Source organism: Bidens hawaiensis, unplaced genomic scaffold (assembly GCF_021521415.1).
Source record: "Bidens hawaiensis isolate Kalapana, Puna unplaced genomic scaffold, B.hawaiensis_p1.1 tig00002839_1, whole genome shotgun sequence".
Taxonomy (NCBI): Eukaryota; Viridiplantae; Streptophyta; class Magnoliopsida; order Asterales; family Asteraceae; genus Bidens; species Bidens hawaiensis.
Window position 1 is genome coordinate 481,220 of NW_027491153.1, and position 6,000 is coordinate 487,219.

Sequence of the window (6,000 nt, forward strand, 5' to 3'; positions counted from 1 at the left end):
AAAAACAACTCTTATCAAATTCAGATTCAAAAGTCAGCATAAATTGACCACAGAAGTCAAAAACATCCACATGAAGGATACTTTAAACATCATCCTTGATTATTTATTACTTGTTACAAGATTTTTTAAGATCTGATCTGGAAATATTCATATGAAACTAGCAGACAGACAACCACATACATGAGGCATGAAGCAATCTAGAAGTATATTTTCAAAAGGCTAAATGAGTCATACCTTATAGAAGAACAGTTTTGTTTAATATTGTTGATCGTAAATGCTGCTTCTGTTCGGAAAGTTGAAGGAGAGCTTTAAGTCACGAGGTTTGTAGTGACAGCCGTTTGCTTGTATACACAGATTACAGATAAGTTATTAATGAAGTACTTTAATACTCTGAAAGAATATCATATATAAAGTATTATAATACTCAAAAAGCAAGCCGCCATGATGACTCGAGACATATATGCGTACCATAACAACGCACATGTTTCAGATCGTATACAAGTAAATACATGACATTTCAGATTATTTTTTTTAACGGCTACTTTCATTAAACACACAACAAACCCGCTAGCAAAGCCGAAAGATATATAACAACTAATTAGATGTATAAATAATTACACTAACATGTATACGTACTAATTACAAAACATATCACATAATTACGCATTAATATTTCACCTATATTACATATCTAGAAACATATATTACATAATTACGTAATACGTGTTACATAGCGCAATAAATATAATAAAAAATGTGATATGTGATATAATACTTTTAAAATAATAAAGGATATAAAAGTTATTTAAGTTTAAGCTTTGATGAAACTAAGTTCAAAATTAAGTTAATAATGGTGGTTAATTCCTTTTTCACCCTTCACCGAATTATAACTTCTACGATTTATCACCGAGGTGTGCTTGAAAACTAATAAATACCTATTCATAACTTTTTTATTTGCAAGATTTTATGGGTAAAATCGGGAAACCCGTCAATCTTGCAACCCAAAAATGTTAGAAGTGAACGGCGTGAACTTATGAACCCGTGAAACCAGCCTTAAACATGTTCTAATACTCGTACCGAATAACAAGTAATTCAATGGTCTGGTTATGGGTTCAATAATTCAACTTAATCGGTTCTAAGTCGGAACAATCTGTACCTATTACTCACCCCAAAAACATTGTAATTAATCAAACAATTTTTAAAAAAAAATAGAAAAACATAGTATTGGCTTTTAGTGTTTATATAGGTTAAAATTAAAGTATTGTAATGTATATCTCAAAGTCATCTTAAATATTCATTTTATGACGTAAAAGATTTCTATCTTATTTATACTATAGAATGGATATATAGTTAATATTATATTACAGGTCCTTAATTAAACTAAAATTTGATTAATATACAAAACAGAGAAAAACAACACGTACCTCATGAATCGTAAAATAAAAGGTGGCAAAAATACGTAGTTTGTGAAATAAGTAAGTATAATATATGTCTTTTTGTTTATCTTGTAATATTTAGCTTTTGAAAATGGAAATGAAGATTCATCGAGAGAGTTACGGAATAAAATTTTAGAATAAATAGTATAATATGACTTTTAGTTGATCTTGTATTACACCCTCCGTCCCATTATAAGTGTCCTAATTTAACTTTTCAAGTCTTTCTTTTGCAATATTGACCGTAAATATTTTTGTTCGTGTCATATAATATTTGATGAAAATTATATCAATGTAAAATACATTTAAACACAATCCATTCATATATTTTACATCAAGCATTATATAACACAAACAAAAATATTGTTGGTCAAAGTTAAACAACAAAGACTTAAAAAATCAAACTATGACACTTCTAATAGGACGGAGTGAGTAATTCTTTTAAAACTTTAAATAATAATAATAGAAAGTAATACGGAGTATTAAGAATAGCTAATTAAATAATCTCAAATTGCCTTTTTTTTGTGTTTAAAAGTAAGCAGATACTAGTGGCATATTTTTTTTAAGTGTTTCAAAACTGAAACCTTATGTCCTAAGAGCATTGAGGATTCTCAGCTCGTCTCTCATCCCTATTTATATAGTTACACTTTAAAATATTACATTTTTCTCTCATGTTTAATTAAATATTATTTGTTTATCACATTTATCATTACACTTTTTTTCATTCTCTACTCACAACAAATTCAATAAACATTAAACAAATACACAATTAAAGTTTCCTCAAATTTACAAAATATCAATACATTTTCTCTTCCATCATATAATTTAGAGCATTCCCAACCCATTTCCTACCATATATCCATATATATCATATAATTACACTAAAAATCAGTGTATTTTCTCTCTTCTGTTTAATTAAATAATACTTTTTATACCTTTATCATTATATTTTCTCTCTCTTTCACTTACAACCACTTTTAGAAAATATTAAAATATTATACGGTATGAACAGTGAAATCTCAAATTTAACTTTTCAATATAACATTTTCTCTCTCCTTTACTCACAACCACTTATAATTATACTATATAATTTACAAAACTCCCTCACAAAAATATAGGGAATAGGCTGAGAATGCTCTTAAAACTCACAACATCATCCTATAATTTGCAAATTCTCCTAACATAATTTTAGGGGATGAGTTGTGAAAGCTCTAATGTGAATTATAGGGTTAAGTTGTGAGTAGTTGTGAGTGTAAATTATAAGGTGGAGAAAGAAATTTAGTGATTTTTTGTAAATTTTGGAAAACTTTGTTTGCCTTTATTTATTTTTTAATATTTGTTTAATTGGTTGTAAGTAGATGAGAGATAAAATGTAATGATAAAGATATAAAAAAATATTATTTAATTGTGCATGAGAAAGAAACGTAGTATTTTTTAGTCTAATTATAGAGATAGAGATGAGGGTCATCTCTATCTCTATAATTACACCAAAAACACTATTTTTTTCTCTCATTTTCAATTAAATCATTACTTTTTCTCTCTCATTCACTCACAATCACTTTCAAAAAAACATTAAAAAATTATAGAGACGAACAGTGTGTTTCTTCAAATTTAATCATAAACAGTAACATTTTATCTTTCATTCTCTCACAACCACTTTTAACCATCTCTAAAAATTAAAGAACCTCCTCACATCATTTGAAGAATAGATTAAGAATGCTCTAATTATAGGAGATGGGTTGAAAATGTTCTAAACGTATCACTTCTTAAAATTAGGGTCCATTAAAGTGCAATACATATTAATTAGATTATTTTTAGTAAATTCTTTATCTCCATTTCTAGATTACACTAAAAACATTATATTTTCCCTCTCATTTTAAATTAAATAATATTTTTATACTTTTATCATTACATTTTATCTCTCATTCACTCAAAATTCACTTTAAAAAATATTACAAAATTATAGATGTGCCACAAACAGTAACATTTTCTCTGCCATCATCTCAGAAACCACTTTTAATCATCTCTAGAAAAATAGAAAACCCCCTCACATTATTTGAAGAATGGATTGGGAATGCTCTTAGCGTGTTATATATGACTTTATAGTGGGTGTTGTGAGGTACTAGATCATCACGATTTTCGCTTACGAATTAAATAAAAATACTTTACCTTTACGATATTGTTCATGTATTCTAGCATCCAATCGAAAATTAGAATAGTTATACAAACAATTACTCTACTAATTATAAGCAAAGTAATTTCACTACAATAACAATTACACTAGCTATACAAGTAATTACGCTATACATTCTAGTTCAAACAATTGTATAGAAAGAAGACGTTTTCATGTGGTCACCGTTGCGATGAATTTTTAGGTGTTTGATTTTGGGTTTATTGTTTGAAACGAGAGCTTTGATCGAGAGGGTTCTTGATACAGTTTAAAAAATTGTCACCGCCACCTTTGCACATTTCCTTCAATTAATGCTTTATACGATAATTTTTTTAAACTGTCACCGCCACCTTTGCACATTTCCTTCAATTAATGCTTTATACGATAATTTTATTTGTATGTTAATCCCCCAATTAATATATCATTTTAAAAGTTTCGAGATACTCACACCAAAACATTATATCGTTCTAATTTAATTTGTATGTTAATAATCCACCCCATAACGTTATTCCGGATCACTCTTCTAAGAAAATTAAAAACTATTATATTCAATGATAACTATGATTACATAAAAAGTATTAGTATTTTCATAAAAAGCAAAGGAATAGTTCTCTAGCAGTTTCCGATAACTTTCTTTAGGAGAAGTCGTCGGTTTGAGTCTCGTTTCATGACAAAATATTACGAGCGAGCCTGTGGTTATTTTATCACTGTGAGTCTTCGGGAGGTGGGGTTCCTTGGATTGGTGAGAGGCAGGGTCACTAACGTTATCTATGCTCGTAGACGTGAGTTGCATTTTATCAATAGGTGTATCTGATCGAGTGGCCGACTAATGAAAAGATAAAAAGAAAAATGTATTTGGCTATTTGCATAAAGTGAGTAGCAAAAAAGGATGAGGGGACGCGTTAGGCGTTGGTAGGGACGGAAGTAACATGCACCGACGGAGACAAGGATTCGGGCCATGCATCGATAAAGTCAAAGACAATCACAGCTGGTACCCATCTTCATTATTTAGTATTTAACTACCAGACATACCCGTTACCCACGGTCCCATTCAATAATAAATAGGTACAACGGATCTATTGACACCACAACCATATTGATACCTTGTATTTTTTTAATTATTTATTTATGTTTTTCAAACACAAATATCGTTTTAAGTTTATCTGTAATAACATTTATAAACATGTGAATTATGATCAAAATAAACGGTTAAGGGTTTTTACTTTTTAATTTTGTTATAACTTGGTATTCAAATATAAATTGTACACTGTCCCAAACGAGAGTACAGTCACTAATTAAAGATGTTTAGATAGAAAAGAATGGGCAAAAATAAAGTGGATAAAGTTCAATAGATGCTCAAAATGGGTGGAAATATACTTTAACCTTTTTCTTAGTAGGTAAGTAAAACATATAATAAATAGCTTTTAATCATGAAAAATGGCCAATAAACTTTTTAAAAAGGTGACCAAAGAATATAATCTTTTTGTGCTTTTGTACTTTTCAATATAGTGTAGAGTGATGCCCTATTTGGTCGCATATGTTGGTTTAATCCTTAAACTCAAGGTATTCCATTAATGGTATTAAAGGGTTTGAGGCCAATCTGAAGATACTTGCTATGGGGTCATCGAGGTAGTTATCTTTAATGTTATGGAGGCTGTATGTGTGGTCCGAAGGATCTCCAATGTGACCTAGGAGAGTAGGGTATACTTGGGGAAATGGCTAAGGCTAAGTGAAGAGGTAGGTCCCAGCAGAGGTGGTTAGGACCCGCAAGACTCACCTTAAAAGGAGACGTCTGCGCAGTTGAACACGCAAGACTCCTTAAACGGACGTCTGCGCAGTTGAACCCGCAGACTTCACCATAAGGACGTCTGCGCCGCGACCTACCAAACCCGCAGGACCCACAACGCTCAGAGTTGTGACGACCTCACATGCGGTACGCAAGCTGGTCCCGCAGGAAATGCCTCCCTATGGTTTCCAAGTACTCGCCTGTTCCCGCAGGTGCGGAGACCCGCCATCAGGGACTGGCCACCCGCGCAGCATGGCTACACGCATAAGGCTTAACACTCATAATAATTCAGTAGTCACCTGAAGAAGGAATGAGCAAAGTCGGGAACATTCCCGCATAAAGGCGGGAGGGGGAAAACTCCCGCCTAAATGAGCCAGTCCGTATAATAATGGAGGATCTTTTGTGTGATACCTGACGAGGTATGGACAAAAGATCTGACCAAGGATACGACAGCTCACTGACAGCAGCATGGCAGACAGCACGCCACAGCACTGTGACCAATAGCCGCCGCCTACTCACCAACTCCTGCCATACCACGTGCCTAGCCTGTAGTTGGTGGAAAAGGAAAAGTGAACAGCACGCCTGGTCACTATCAGCCGCTACCTATCCAC